We start from the raw sequence: 16,614 nt of genomic DNA, 5'->3' as shown, positions 1-16,614 counted from the left end.
GATCTGCCTTTTGTCCCTCGTCTTCAGGAGAGCAGTGGAAACTATTAAAAGGGCCGCTCTGCTCCTGTTCCTGCGTGGTGGTAGGGAAGGTGGTGAATACATTTAACCAAAGTGGGTATCATGGCTGCTAAGAGATGAAGGCCCTCAGTAGAGTCTGGACTACTTCACTTCCACTTTCCTAGGGCCTGAAAGAGTCTATGTACTCGCAGGAGGATGTCTTCCTGCCAAAGTGTTCTTTGGCCTACCATCTAAATGATCGTGCATCGATTCTCCTTCGCCTCCTCCTTCTTGTCATTCAGCCAAGCCAAGATGCGATGGAAAACCCGGCAGCTGAAGCCCTCACGGACCGCATTGTCCACGTGGTCCTGCAGGACCTCCAAGCTGGGGAAAACCCGGCAGCAGCCCAGGCACCTGAAGCCGCTGTCCAGGGCCACCAGCCACTCAGGCGTCTCGGCCCTGGGGCTCTCCTCCTGGGCTGGAGGCTCCACCGCACTGCCAGGCTGCTCCCTCTCCTCTGAGGCTTCGCTATAGTCGCTGACATCTACGAGTTCCCGTGTAGACAAGCGGCTCCATATGTCTGAGGTCTCTTCACCCTTTTTTTCAGCCTCTTCGAAAAAAGCAGATTCTCTTTTGGTCTTCTTTGAGGCGGGCTGCAAGACTTCCACCTCATCCCATGACACAGCCACACCTCTTTTCATCTGGACCGGCCTGTAGTAAATCTCCTTGACGGGTGCCGTTCCCAGGTATGGTGGAAAGGGGTCTTGGGTAGAGTCAGAGGAAGCTTGCCATTCCTCCAAGACCTCGGGTAGAGTCATCTCAAGAGGCTGAGTTTGAAGAATATACTGATGCCACTGAAGGATTCCTTCTCCTCCTCCTCCTGGGAAAGGAAATTTCAGACATGAGAAAACTAGAATAAGTGTGTGAAGTCTGTAGGAGTTGAGATGGTCATGAGAATATTCCTATGTGGGCACATGGCCTGGAAGTACATACATATGTGAAACCACAGAATGCCGTGTGACATACATTTTATCTGAGGTATGTGTGTGGTGTGATTATGTGGGATTGAGGGTGTGGAGGTCTATGTGTGTTCTGGGACATGTGTGTGTGGTGCGACAATGCACGTGAACAGGGGTGTACGTGTTCTTACTGTGAAACAGTTAAAGACGGAGCATGTTAGAGGAAGTGTGCTTGAGCTTCCCAGAAGTGCAGCTCTCTGAGGGGCTGAAGGCTTTGGGCTGAAGGTTTTGTGGGCGCGGGGTATGCGGAATAGAAAGCCTGTATATGAAAGTGCATTCATTTCAGGGCCTGTGAGTGTTTGAGTGCTTAGGCTGGCTCTATGGGGGAGCTGGAACAAGTTACGTGTGTGAGAGGGTGTACATTCTTTACAGGTTAGTGTGTAGACAGCAGAGTCTGAGCATGATTGTGTGAGGAGGGAAGGTGGAAGTGTGTATCTGTGTAACACTTGTAGAGAATGGGAAGGACGCATCTGGAATGAAGGCATGTACATATGAGAGAAAACGTGACAGGAAAGGATAATGGGGCTCTATCTGGTATGAAGGAATATAGTGTGTGTATGTGAGTGAGTTTGTGCTGATCTGAGGGAAGAGGTAATTGAATTCCCACCCTGTTACCAACCCAGCCCACCATCTGACAGCTGTCCCAGTGTTCACATGGGGAACTGCCCTGTCCTTGAAAGCATACCCCCAATTTGCCCCTCTGCAGAGGCTGCAGTCTTAGTTCCTCTGCCCTGAAGCCCTATCCTGTTTTTGAAGCGAAAGTGAAGTAAGTAGGGATCTGGCTGAGCCACCGCGGCTATTGATCCCGTCCAGCCTTTGTGTCTCCCTTACCGTCCTCAGCAGCAGCTAGAAGCTTTCCTGGAGACGACACGCAGGAGAAATACTCCGAGACAGAGGACTCTTCTCCCGGTGTCTGACTGCGGTCTGGGACCACCACACGTGCCTCCGGCTGAGGAGAATCCTGAGAATTCTGGAATTCTGAGGAATGGAATACAAAAAAACAGATGTGGCATTTTCTAGGATCTCTATCCATTCAAAAAAGACATGTTAAGTCCATAATCAGGTTAGGCATTGAAACCCGTCACCCCCTCATGAAACTGAGCATTTGAAACTTCACTTGCTCCAAAATATAAGGAAACAATTATGAAAATTGTGTGTAGTAGATGTCAGTGATATTGGGCACCTTGTGCGTGATGTTTCTAAAGATGTATACTGCAGTATATCGGAGGCTCAGATTCTCGCCTAGTACATAGTAAGTTGCCTGTATTATTTGATGATATTACTCTACTTACTGGAAGAATACATTTGGAGTATGTATACACGGGTTCAGTGCTTCTGTCTGTCAGCTGGGGACCACCTAACAAAAGTGCCCATCTCCTGCCCCCGGGGAGAGTCTGAAGGGTCAGGAGAGCCCTCACGCCCACCACCTGTCCCCGGGCTCCTCTCTCAGGTGTCTGCTCTGGGGAACCTGACGGGGGCCTCTGTTGCCAGAGCTGTGCAGGGCCAGGGCTTGGGGGGAACTGCTGAGTTCTGAGCTGGAGTAGGGGACTCCAGGAGGGCCTCCACAGTTGGCTCCAGACTACCCCTCCCAGAGCTGGCCCCTGCCCTGCTCTCCAGGGTTTACGTACCCTTCAATGGCACAGCTGTCAGCGGCGTACTCAGCGTGCCACCCTCCTCCGTGTCCCCTGCCCACACAGGGCTCGGACTCGGTAGTTTGTCTGTACTTATCATGCTCATCGCCTATCTTGAATTTTACACCTTCTCAATTTACAGATTACTTCTAGCTTGCTCTTTTTCCCAGTAAAATACATGTATTTCTAAAAATCAGCTCTACTGTGGATTTAAAGATATCCTGAAAATCCCCAGACAGGTTTCCTTCCTCTCCGTCTACATTTCCAATAAAAAGACTATGCCTTCAAATTCACAAACTTCAGTAAATAAATAGGTAAATTCTTATTCCTGACAAAATAACCCATCCTCTGTTTAAAAACTGCAACCCAATGTTTACTTCTCCAAATTGCATCCACTTTGTCTTTTTGGCGGCTAGAGAGTGTCTGGTGGTGGGGCAGGGAGGGGAACATTTGGTGCATGTCATATTTAAGTGTGGTGAGTATAATCTGATGTGTATGTGCCTGTCATGTTTCTTCAACAATTTTAGGTAGTGAGTCTGGAGATGAGATGGCCCGGATGTGTGAAGGTGGTGTGATGCGCTGGGTGACATGAAGCATAATATTGTATTTATGGAGGCAGTGTATCTTCCATGTATTTATGAGTAACCTGTGTTTTATGTGCTATGAAAGTTTCAGTAGTTATATAATATCTATTTGATTTTTAGGAAAGACTGTGAGGATTTGAAGAACTTTGTGAGATGTGTTGAGACCACGAAAGCGTAACAGAGTGGCCACGTGAAGGCTAGTTAGGATAGAGGTCACTAGATGGATGGTGGCATTTGGGGATTATGTGAAGGGACTAAGAGCCTGGGAACAAAGAGGAGTTTTAGATGTTATACAATTGTGACTGTTTCAAGCCCTATTGGTGTGAAATACAGAGTGCTACCAGAGTGGGATTACCTGCGGGGTCAGAGACCGTGGTACTGAAGGAATGATGTTAGAGAAAGTAAATTAGAGGAATGTGTGTGCAGAAAAGTGAGGGTGTGATGGTTTAACACATGTGGATATCAGCTTACAAGTGCGTGTGAGTGAGTGTGAGTAGCTGTGGGTGTGATGGAGTGTCACACCTGTGTGCTTATGAGGACAGGAGGTGGCTGGATGCAAGAACTGAGGGGCCACTTTCAAATCTCTGGCCACTCTTCATGCATGAGAGGACACACACGTTACGTCTGGACAGGGGGTTGTATCAGCAAACCCCTGTTTGTACAGAGGAGCTTCGCTCTCCTCTGTAAGACAAAGGAGGAATCTACGGGTTCCTGCGTGGGAAAATTGTTCTGGACCTTTCTGACTCCCTTCCAGCTGGTTGTGAAAGATTTGTGACGTGGCGACCAGGGGAGCACATCTTCCCAGGATCAGGCTCAGTTAGTCTGCCCGTTTCTCTGTCATTTTGTCAGTTTTCCTACTTTTTCAAACACAGCCCCGTCTGATATATTGCACTTTTGGGCACTTGTCCTTGTTGAGATTTCCCTTGAATCTCAAGGTTGTGCCTTATGTACATGCACTGCATATCTCCGAGGGCAGAAAGAAACTTTGTTGTCTTTCTGTGTTCTCTCACATCTGGACGGGTTTGTAGCAGCTTCTATCTCCAGTCAGCCGGGACCCTGATATACACCCTCTCACGCCCCCACTGTGAACCTGCTCTCGAAGTACAGCCACTCTTTCATCCATTCCATACACTTTGATTGCTCGCTGTGTCCTACATGCATGGAGACTGCAGTCTCTTTTCTGGCCAGAACACCAAAATACAAGTATTCAACAGTTTCTGATTTTGCTCAAGTGTTAATGGCTAGGAGGGTATAAAACACAAATGTTGTCTCTACGGACATTCTTGTCCTGTGTCTTGGACCTGTGCTGCCACAGAGTACTGATTAGATAAAATACTTTAATATTTGTTTACCTGACTACATATGTTATTGGGTTAAACACACTTTGTTTTCGTTGTCATAATCTGGGTAACTTCCCCCACCATTGAAAGATGCCATATCCTATTCCCCAGAACCTATGAATGTTAACCTTAGGAGGCCAATGGGACTCTGCAGATGTGATTAAATTAAGGGAGTATTTGAAATGAGTTCCTGTTGATGGCATGGAACCAGAGCCCTAGGCTCCCAGATTGGAGAGGAGGAGACTGCGGCTGGGCCCAAAGTAGACCTTTCTCTCTGGCGGAGCAGAGACACTGAGCTCGATCTCTGCAGGTCTGTGCGGACTCCCACTGCCCTGATCTGCCTAGACTTCAGCAGCTCTTCCTCTCTACTTAGCAGCACAAGAGGCCGAGTCAAGAGAGGAGGCAGAGGCCTAGCGTTCTGATTCAGAGGGTCCGTCATTTCCCTCAGGACCCCCAGCTTTGTCTTCCAAAGAGTACCCAGGCGGTGCACACCACGTGTGGAGCTTTGAGACTCCTGGAAAATGGAGCAAAAGTAATGGAGGCGGCTGGTTCCATTCTGTTCCCTCCTACACTGTTCTCCCTAACGTACTCTCCCCACTGTCCCTCACGGAAATACTGAGTTTGTCCTAAACAGTTATCTATGGCTTGGACAGAGAATTGGCCTATGTCAGCTTTCTGGGTTACTCTCTGGACCCTGTAGTCCAGGCTCGTCATACTCACTCACTCACCTTGCTTAAGATTTTTGGTACCATTGGCTTTCCTCCACCATTTTTTTTGTGGGTGTGCCCTTTGCATTCCCCCTCCTAGATTTACAACCTCAGATGAAATAATTGGCGAATTTTTATCTTTGCAGAATTTAACTATTATTAGTCAGTGTCTTTGTTTTGCTGACCAAGCTCACTTTTCCTCAGTGAAGTAAGATGACCTTCATCTCTAGTGAATGTGTCAGGTGTGTGTATCATGCACACATTGTGGCAGAATGCTGTGAGGAATGTCATGTGCTTTGTGTGTATAAATTCTTTAATGTGTGACTGATCTGGTGTTTGCACATTTGAACATGGGATAGTTCTGTGTGTGTGAGAATGGTATGTGTGCTTTGTGTCTGTGTTTTAGGTCAGAACGTAATGTGTGCAGGCTGCGTGTCCTATGATTATGCATGTGTGTGCGTGTTTCACATGTTAGGTGGCTTAGGTGTGCAACAGGATTATTCGGAGTATTCTCTTTGAGACTAGTGTAATTAATGTATTTGTGAAATCTAAGGTACAGTGAAAACACAGAAGGATATGAAAAATCAATGGCTGTAAGAGAAAGAATATATGAGTTTTCAATGTAGAAGTGTTTGAAGATCCAAAGTAAATGAGGGCACAGGACAGGGCATGCAAGAATAAATGTAGAGCAGCATGTGATTGATTCATTACAAAGTAAAATCTTGAAAGATTGAGCTCTAAGGGGTTGAGTAGAATATGAACACTAAAGCCTAGCCCTCTAACTCTGAGGCATTCACCAATAAGAAATATGTGCATATAGCAAAATACATGTAATAGAATTTTGAGAATATCACCTTTTAGAGTAGCCCCAGATTGAAAGTAACCCAAATGCTCGTAAAAGTGTAATAAACAAACACACTATTTATGTGCCAAGAATGAAGGAACTACAGTCACATATAACATGGATGATGATTACAAACACAAGCACAGAGAGCGAAAAGAAGAAGACGCGAAGCATGTATTGTGTACTCGTGTTCACGTAACATTAAAACACAGGGAAGACTAATGCAGCACTTTTATATGCTTGGGACAAAAACAGAGTAGAGAACTCAGATGCATGTGGAAGACGACAAGGAAGTGAACGATGATGATCAGGTGTGTAGATGGGTCTGTATAGGGTTGAACTTGAGAACATCGGCTATGAGAAGATACTGCTGTGCTGGGGTCTCGGACCAGGTATGTCTCTACTCAGGTCAGGACCTGAGGATCCTACCGTGTTGGGCCTGCTTTAGGCTATTAGTGCTGTCACACCTTCCTGGTGATAGAACCTGTCCTTGCCCAGCTCATCCTGACATGTTCTTCCATGTTCCTCTGATACAACTCATCCCCTTAGGCCCTCTTCCACCATTTCCTCAAATAACTCCCTGCCCTCCCCTTGTCTCCTTGGGCTCGCGTATTTTCCCTTGGGATTTACTACTTCCGCTGGGGATTGTACTAAGGAAGATGGAGAGGCATTTAGAGTTTCTCTCTGTGCTGGGCAGCCTTGTGCTGACTGCTGAGCAGAATCACTGAGCTCAGCTCTGGGCTCTGCCTGGATCCCCACTGCCCTTTGCTTCCCATCCCTTCTCAGCAGCGCCAGGAAGCTTGTCCTCACAAGGGACGCAGGACAGGCGCTCTGAAGCAGCAGCAGCTTCTGTTGCTCTCTGGCCTTGGGTTGGGGCCACCGTCCCGTGTCCATGCGGTAGAGCTGCTTTTGTGGAAAAATTAAATAAAAATGATAGATGTGGTCCGTGCTTGGTGGTTTTATATTTATCCATCCATTAAATAAACAGTAAGAGTCTGCTATGTAATGTCTTCAGTGAACCCAGATAGCCTCCATTTATGGGGATAGCATAATACCGTTTTCCTTTGAAATTTTCAAATGTGTTAATACTGGTTGTTCCATCTATAGATCATGAATGATTGGATTTCACAAAGTGTGTCTTTGTAAATGGAAGAGAGATATATGTATCTATCTCTAATGACAGAGGTAAAACAAGTTACCTGTGTGAAAGGTTGTACACTATTAACGGGTTAGTGGGTAGACAGCATAGTGTGAGAATGATTGTGAGGAGGGAAGGTGGAAGTGTGTATCTGTGTAACGCTGGTACAGAATGGGAAGGACGCATCTGGAATGAAGACATGTGCATATGAGAGAAAAAGTGACAGGAAAGGATAATGGGGCCATATCTGGTATGAAGGAATATAGTGTGTGTGTGTGAGTGAGTCTGTGCTGATCTGAGGGAAGAGGTCATCGAATTCCCACACTTATCAGCACAGCCCACCATCTCACAGCTGTCCCAGTGTTCACATGGGGTACCGCCCTATCCTTGAAAGCATACCCCCAATTTGTCCCTCTGCAGAGGCTTCAGTCTTAGTTCCTCTGCCCTGAAGCCCTTTCCTATTTTTGAAGGGAAAGCGAAGTAAGTAGGGATTGGGCTGAGCCACCGCAGCTATTGATCCCGTCCAGCCTTTGTGTCTCCCTTACTGTCCTCAGCAGCAGCAGGAAGCTTTCCTGGGGCGGACGCACGGGAGAAACACTCCGAGACAGAGGGCTCTTCTCCCGGTGTCTGACTCTGGTCTGGGACCACTACACGTGCCTCAGGCTCAGGAGAATCCCATTGAGTCTCCTCAAATTCTGAGAATTAATACAAAAAAAACAGATGGACCATTTTCTGGGATCTGTATCCATTCAAAAAAGACATGTTGAGTGGACAATCATTGTAGGCATTGAAACCCATACCCCATGAAATCAAGCATTTGAAACTTCACTTGCTCCAAAATACCAGGGAACAACAATTGTGAAAATTGTGTGTAGATGTCAGTGATACTGGGTATCTTGTATGTGATATTTCTATAGATGTATACAGAATATTGCAAACTAGTGACAAAAATTGGATACTAGTTCCTTTTTCGTCATGAGAAATTGTATAATTAGAGGACACGGGGTACAAGTTTTAAAAGACTTCTGACTGCCTGCCCACCTGCCTGTCTAGATTGGTATCTATATTGGTGTATGGAAAGATAGGGATGTCAATATAAATACAGAGAGGGGTAGAGATACAGCATTTTCACAGGGAATTCCTGGACACAGCCATGGTGCTGGAGATGCTCTAATGAAGACTTTACACACTTGCCCCAGACTCCTCTTCTGGGAATGTATTTCCGTATTTCTCCAAGACTCTCAGCCTCCCTATTCAGATCTTTGAAAACCTCTTTCAGAGGAGGCAGACATACCCACGTGCTATATTTCTTAACGGGGATTGTAAATGGACAGCTGGACAGTTCTTGGGCAAGGGGGTCATTTATGGCCCTGCTGAGGGAAGGGACTCAGTTCTGAGCCTGGGCCGTCGCGTTGCCCCGTCTCCCCGCCTGGCTCCTCCTCGGCCCCTTCTCGCTCTCAGCACACACCACGGTGACTCAGACTGTCTCCAGCAGAGGTGGGGCAGTGGTGTGTGCCAGGCTGGGGAGCATGAGCTGCCAGTGACTGCAAGGAAGAAAAGCCTTTCTCCCAACCTGCCCTCTTCCTGGACTTGTCTTGGGTTCACCGGTTCCAGAGGGGGCCGAGGCCCTGGGCCTGGAACACCTTTCCCCCTGGAGCTACAGTAGTTCTGACCATGTGAGTAAGTTTTCTGCAGTGGGAAATGAGTGGCAATGACACGTGCCCCAACCAGGCACAGGCATGGCGTCCTCCTCTGTGCCCCGCCGTGCTCTTCCCTTTTCTAGCTAACTGGGATGCTGATAACCTGGGGTCTATTTGAAAGCTGAGTGTTCATGATAAAAAGTTCCTATCAGCAGGGAGACTTGCCCTATTCCTTTACATACACTGATTGTTGCGTAAGAAATAGACAGGTTCCTTCGTGCATTAGTTACTCAGGCCTAATCTACTCCAGCTAATGAATCCTGAGTTGACTTTTGAGAAGCAAATAATTGGACCTGGTACATATTAAGCAAGGCATTATATTAGAAACTACTCTGTGTCTTCCCTTGGCTTACTTATGCTGTATAAGCCAGGGGAAGACACACAGTCACCTCACAGTCACTACAACTACTTCAGTTTCCCGTTTTTCCAGAAAGAGCCAAACTTTCTCAATTCAAATAGCATGCTTCAATGCTGTGTGTGTGTGTGTGTGTGTGTGTCCTGCTGTTGTTTCTCTTTCATACAGGAGCCTCGCATTTACATGTCTGTACACTAAGACAGTGAAAGAAAGTTCTCAATGTCTGAGACAATCTAAGAAATCAATTCATTTTCTGTATGACTTTACACTCTCATTCCTGCACCTCCAATTTCAGGAAGTCAATGTTTTTTCCTAATTTTTCATTTACCTCTTCGAGCCACACTTTCATCATTAACTGTAAAAAGTATTGTTGTAAAACTTGTAACATTGTAAAAAATGGAAGAAAGGGAAATGCATTATATAAGAAAAATTATACTAATCAATCACTACATCTGTGATACAGTAACCCAGAGCGGCATGATGTAGGGAACACAGGTCCTACGCCACAGAGACAAGGACCTAGTCACAGGAACCTTCTCTTGACCCCCAGATTATCTGATCCCTGAGAAAGACCGGTGCACCCCCACCTTTTCCTCCCTCCCGCCTTCCTGCCCTTTCTCTCCCATAGGTAGGAATCTTTGTTCCTTTTTTCTTTAGAAGACGGTCTCTAGATCCCCATTGCTCAGAGAATATCACTGATACACACCTCCTGACATCCTGGCAGCTTTGGGGGAACGTGTGGTTTCAAGATGTTTCCTTTTTCGTTTGTGCTTCATGGCTCAGCACTTCAGAGAGTGACTTAAAATCAGGTGCCTTCCTCCCTGGAACTCTGCTGCCAGAGGTTCAAGTGATGACAGCCAAGAAGCAGGTCTGTATATCCAAGAACAACCAACAACTGGACAGGCTCTCTCCTCACTCCCTCACTCCCTCACTCACTCACTGGCCTGGCCGGTGCTTAAGTACAGCAGGAGGGCCATTATGATGTGAGACAGGGTTCCATAGCATTGTGACACGTGCATCAGAGCAGACCACTGACGGGGGAGGGGGGCAGGGTGTGTGGGATCCCTTTTACCCAATACAAACTCTACCATCAACTTGAATTTTTATCTTGCACTTCATATCAAAACAGGAGAACCAATGATATGGATTAAACAAAAGACAGTTACTTTATGTATCTAGGGTAACCACATTACTAATCTCATGGCCCTCATCATGAATCCTGTGCTTGTCAAGCATGAAGGCTTCATTCCCTGGCTTCAGTTCTAGGCCCCAGTCTCCTGGATATTAAATGGCTCTGCACAGGGTTTGAAGTCTAGTTAGCTCCATTCTACTTCCAACTTCCCACTGACTGTCTCCTCCCTGAGGGGCCATGTGTATTTCCTTCTAAGTGAGCAGCTGCTCTAGAGCAAGGCCGTGATCCAGCCAGCTTCAGCCTTCTTTACCTCCAGTAGGTCCTGCCTCACGCTATGCCCCCCACATGGGCTCGGCCTCTTGGCAGCCACCGAACAGTAGGCACATTTCCCAAGATATTCTCAGCCTCGTCAGCTATTGGAAAAACCCGTATCAAAAATTAGGTACTTAAACGCATACCAAGTTGGTAAAAATTAGATCAACCTATACAAATGATAGTAACAATATAGGTAAAAAAAAGAACCTTCATGATATAAAGTGAAGTATGGAACTATGTAGCTGTTTCAGAGAACAATTAGCCAACATTTTATGAAATTAATGAGTATATCATGTATGAGCCATGATAGAGCCATGGGATGTAAAGCCAGGGGCTTCCTCTCACCCTGAAGGCTCTGGGAAAGTGAAGGAAAAAGACTTGCAAAAGAGACAGTGGGTTGTTGAAATACATGAGCCTGTTCCCTACAGTGGGAAAAATCCAATAAATGTAGGAGCTGTATGGAATCACAAGGTGTTTGCAAACCCACTATACACATGCACCACACATATGACTTACATGTGCACATAAGATATATGGTACTGCTAAGATAGGACACTTAACCATGTTCTCTGGGGCAGGCATGGGTCTAAGGCTTTTTCTCTCAGGTAATGCCTTATCCTCACCCTGGGGAGATTTAGTAATGTGGTTACCCTAGATACATACAGTAATTGTCTTTTCTTTAATCCGTATCATTGGTTCTCAAGTTTTGACATGAATTGTAAGATAAACATTCAAGTTGATGGTAGAATTTGTATTGGGTAAAAGGGATACCACACACCCTGCCCCCCTCCCCCGTCAGTGGTCTGCTCTGATGCACGTGTCACAATGCTATGGAACCCTGTCTCACATCATAATGGCCCTCCTGCTGTACTTAAGCACCGGCCAGGCCAGTGAGTGAGTGAGTGAGTGAGGGAGTGAGGAGAGAGCCTGTCCAGTTGTTGGTTGTTCTTGGATATACAGACCTGCTTCTTGGCTGTCATCACTTGAACCTCTGGCAGCAGAGTTCCAGGGAGGAAGGCACCTGATTTTAAGTCACTCTCTGAAGTGCTGAGCCATGAAGCACAAACGAAAAAGGAAACATCTTGAAACCACACGTTCCCCCAAAGCTGCCAGGATGTCAGGAGGTGTGTATCAGTGATATTCTCTGAGCAATGGGGATCTAGAGACCGTCTTCTAAAGAAAAAAGGAACAAAGATTCCTACCTATGGGAGAGAAAGGGCAGGAAGGCGGGAGGGAGGAAAAGGTGGGGGTGCACCGGTCTTTCTCAGGGATCAGATAATCTGGGGGTCAAGAGAAGGTTCCTGTGACTAGGTCCTTGTCTCTGTGGCGTAGGACCTGTGTTCCCTACATCATGCCGCTCTGGGTTACTGTATCACAGATGTAGTGATTGATTAGTATAATTTTTCTTAAATAATGCATTTCCCTTAATTTCTCTTTTTACAAAACCGAGGCCATGTGTTAAGTAAATGGATATTGTTAAGTTTTCCAATAATATTTTTTCCAGTTAATGAAGAAAGTGTGGCTCAAAGAGGTAAGTGAAAAAGTAGGAAACAGTTTACCTAAAATTGGATGTGCAGGGATGAGAGTGTGAAGTCACACAGAAAATGGATTGATTCCTTAGACTGTCTCCGACATAAAGACCTTTCGTTCACTGTCTCAGAGCACAGAGGTGTAAATGTGAGGCTCCTTTATGAAATGTAAGGGAAAAACCAGCAGGATACACACACGCGCATGCACGCACAAGTACACACAATACCATTTAACCGCAATGGCTGAATTGAGAAAGTTTGGTTCTTTCTGGAAAAATGGGAACCTGAAATTTCTGGTGACTGTGATGTTTAAAAAGTAAACAATTCCTATGAGGAAGAGCCAATGCTCAGTAACGGGAGGGGACAGATCAGGACCAAAACCGCGGGTCCCAGTGGTGGCTCATGAAGAGAACGTGACATCTGGATTCCAGCGTACCCCAGTGGGGCCTTGGGGAGAAGCTAGGGAAGGGAGTCTGTCTTCAGTTCAGCTTCAATACAAACAGTGCCTGTTCAGAGATTTTTAGTGTAAACTACGAGACATGCCAAACACATTCACACCAATTCACACATACACACATATACAGCATAAATGAGCCAAGGGGAAGCCACAGAGTAATTCTAATACAATGGCTCCTTAATATGTACCAGGTCAAATTATTTGCTTCTCAAAACTCATTATATCACTAACGGAGTAGATTCATTAGTTGAAGTGTTTCTCTCAGGTAATGCCTTATCCTCACCCTGGGGAGATTTAGTAATGTGGTTACCCTAGATACATACAGTAATTGCCTTTTCTTTAATCCGTATCATTGGTTCTCAAGTTTTGACATGAATTGTAAGATAAACATTCAAGTTGATGGTAGAATTTGTATTGGGTAAAAGGGATCCCACACACCCTGCCCCCCTCCCCCGTCAGTGGTCTGCTCTGATGCACGTGTCACAATGCTATGGAACCCTGTCTCACTTACATCATAATGGCCCTCCTGCTGTACTTAAGCACCGGCCAGGCCAGTGAGTGAGTGAGTGAGTAGTTGTTGGTTGTTCTTGAATATACTGACCTGCTTCTTCGCTGTCATCACTTGAACCTCTGGCAGCAGAGTTCCTGGTAGGAAGGCACCTGATTTTAAGTCACTCTCTGAAGTGCTGAGCCATGAAGCACAAACGAAAAAGGAAACATCTTGAAACCACACATTCCCACAAAGTTGCCAGGATGTCAGGAGGTGTGTATCAGTGATATTCTCTGAGCAATGGGGATCTAGACACCGTCATAAAAAGAAAAAAGGAACAAAGATTCCTACCTATGGGAGAGAAAGGGCAGGAAGGCAGGAGAGAGGAAAAGATGTGGGTGCGCCAGTCTTTCTCAGAGATCAGATAATCTGGGGGTCAAGAGAAGGTTCCTGTGACTAGGTCCTTGTCTCTGTGGCGTAGGACCTGTGTTCCCTACATCATGCCGCTCTGGGTTACTGTATCACAGATGTAGTGATTGATTAGTATAATTTTTCTTATATAATGCATTTCCCTTTCTTCCATTTTTTACAATGTTACAAGTTTTACAACAATACTTTTTACAGTTAATGAAAGTGTGGATCGAAGAGGTAAATGAAAAATTAGGAAAAAACACTGACTTCCTGAAATTGGAGGTGCAGGAATGAGTGTGTAAAGTCATAAAGAAAATGAATTGATTTCTTAGATTGTCTCAGACATTGAGACCTTTCTTTCATTGTCTTAGACTATAGACATGTAAATGTGAGGCTCCTTTATAAAAGAGAAAAACCAGCAGGACACACATACACACACACACAAATACCATTTAAGCACCATAGTTGAATTAAGAAAGTTTGGCTCTTTCTGGAAAAATGGGAAACTGAAATAGTGGTAGTGACTGTGAGGTGACTGTGTGTCTTCCCCTGGCTTATACAGCATAAGTAAGCCAAGGGAAGACACAGAGTAGTTTCTAATATAATGCCTTGCTTAATATGTACCAGGTCCAATTATTTGCTTCTCAAAACTCAAGATTCATTAGCTGGAGTAGATTAGGCCTGAGTAACTAATGCACGAAGGAACCTGTCTATTTCTTACGCAACAATCAGTGTATGTAAAGGAATAGGGCAAGTCTCCCTGCTGATAGGAACTTTTTATCATGAACACTCAGCTTTCAAATAGACCCCAGGTTATCAGCATCCCAGTTAGCTAGAAAAGGGAAGAGCACGGCGGGGCACAGAGGAGGACGCCATGCCTGTGCCTGGTTGGGGCACGTGTCATTGCCACTCATTTCCCACTGCAGAAAACTTACTCACATGGTCAGAACTACTGTAGCTCCAGGGGGAAAGGTGTTCCAGGCCCAGGGCCTCGGCCCCCTCTGGAACCGGTGAACCCAAGACAAGTCCAGGAAGAGGGCAGGTTGGGAGAAAGGCTTTTCTTCCTTGCAGTCACTGGCAGCTCATGCTCCCCAGCCTGGCACACACTCCACTGCCCCACCTCTGCTGGAGACAATCTGAGTCACCGTGGTGTGGGCTGAGAGAGAGAAGGGGCTGAGGAGGAGCCAGGCGGGGAGACGGGGCAACGCGATGGCCCAGGCTCAGAACTGAGTCCCTTCCCTCAGCAGGGCCATAAATGACCCCTTGCCCAAGAACTGTCCAGCTGTCCGTTTACAATCCCCATTAAGAAATGTATCATGTGGGTGTGTGTGCCTCCTCTGAAAGAGGTTTTCGAAAGATCTGAATAGGGAGGCTGAGAGTCTTGGAGAAATACAGAAATACATTCCCAGAAGAGGAGTCTGGGGCAAGTGTGTAAAGTCTTCATTAGAGCATCTCCAGCACCATGGCTGCTGCCCAGGAATTCCCTGCAAAAATGCTGAATCTCTACCTCTCTCTATATCTATATTAACATCCCTATCTTTCCATACACCAATATAGATACCAATCTAGACAGGCAGGTGGGCAGGCAGGCAGAAGTCTTTTAAAACTTGTACCCCATGTCCTCTAATTATGTAATTTCTTGTGAGGAAAAAGGAACTAGTACCCAAATTTAGTCACTAGTTTTTGATATTCTGTACACATCTTTAGAAATGTCACATACAAGATACCCAGTATCACTGACATCTACTACACACAATTTTCATAATTGTTGTTTCCTTGTATTTTGGAGTAAGTGAAGTTTCGAATGCTTGATTTCATGGGGTATGGGTTTCAATGCCTAACATGATTGTTCACTCAACATGTCTTTTTTGAAAGGATACAGATCCCAGAAAATGCTACATCTGATTTTTTGTATTCATTCCTCAGAATTCAAGAAGACTCAATGGGATTTTCCTCACCCTGAGGCACATGTGGTGGACCCAAACCGCAGTCAGACACCGGGAGAAGAGTCCTCTGTCTCAGAGTATTTCTCCTGCGTGTCGTCTCCAGGAAAGCTTCGTGCTGCTGCTGAGGACGGTAAGGGAGACACAAAGGCTGGACGGGATCAATAGCTGCGGTGGCTCAGCCCAATCCCTACTTACTTCACTTTCCCTTCAAAAACAGGAAAGGGCTTCAGGGCAGAGGAACTAAGACTGAAGCCTCTGCAGAGGGACAAATTGGGGGTGTGCTTTCAAGGACAGGACAGTTCCCCATGTGAACACTGGGACAGCTGTGAGTGAGATAGTGGGCTGTGTTGATAACAGTGTGGGAATTCAATTACAACCTCTTCCCTCAGATCAGCACAAACTCACTCACACACACATTATATTCCTTCATACCAGATAGAGCCCCACTATTCCTTCCTTTCACTTCTTCTCTCATATGTACATGCCTTCATTCCAGATGCGTCCTTCCCATTCTCTACAAGTGTTACACAGATACACACTTCCACCTTCCCTCCTCACACAATCATGCTCAGACTCCGCTGTCTACACACTAACCCATAAATAATGTGCACCCTGTCACACAGGTAACTTGTTTTACCTCCCTCATTAGAGCTAGCTACGTATCTCTGTTCCTTTCATAAAGACACACTTTGTGAAATTCAGTTACTCATGATCTATAGATGGAACAACCAATATTACCACACATTTGTTTCAAAGTAAAACGATATTATGCTATCCACATAAATGGAGGCTATCTGGGTTCACTGAAGACATTACATAGCAGACTCTTATTCTTTATTTAATGGATGGATAAATACACAAACACCAAGCATGGACCACATCGATCATTTTTACTTAATTTTTCCACAAAAGCAGCTCTACAGCATGGACACAGGACAGTGGTCCCAACCCAAGGCCAGAAAGCAATGGAAAAGCTTCCTGGCCCTGGTAAGAAGGGACCACTGAATGGGATGCGAAGG

The 16,614-nt window shown here is 45.8% G+C and overlaps 1 long non-coding RNA gene across 1 annotated transcript; it reads right to left on the bottom strand.

The window, feature by feature from the left end:
- Positions 1–778: 778 nt before the first annotated feature.
- Positions 779–13,406, bottom strand: LOC130680411 (uncharacterized). The gene is made up of 4 exons (XR_008993407.1): positions 13,377–13,406; positions 11,725–11,751; positions 1,848–1,994; positions 779–877 (listed from the first exon to the last, which is right to left on the bottom strand). It is a non-coding gene; the product is annotated as an uncharacterized LOC130680411 (long non-coding RNA).
- Positions 13,407–16,614: the final 3,208 nt, after the last annotated feature.

Source organism: Manis pentadactyla, chromosome 13, assembly GCF_030020395.1.
Source record: "Manis pentadactyla isolate mManPen7 chromosome 13, mManPen7.hap1, whole genome shotgun sequence".
Lineage (NCBI taxonomy): Eukaryota > Metazoa > Chordata > Mammalia > Pholidota > Manidae > Manis > Manis pentadactyla.
The sequence above is the reverse complement of the archived record's forward strand: the minus strand, read 5'-3'. Positions and strand labels throughout refer to the sequence as shown.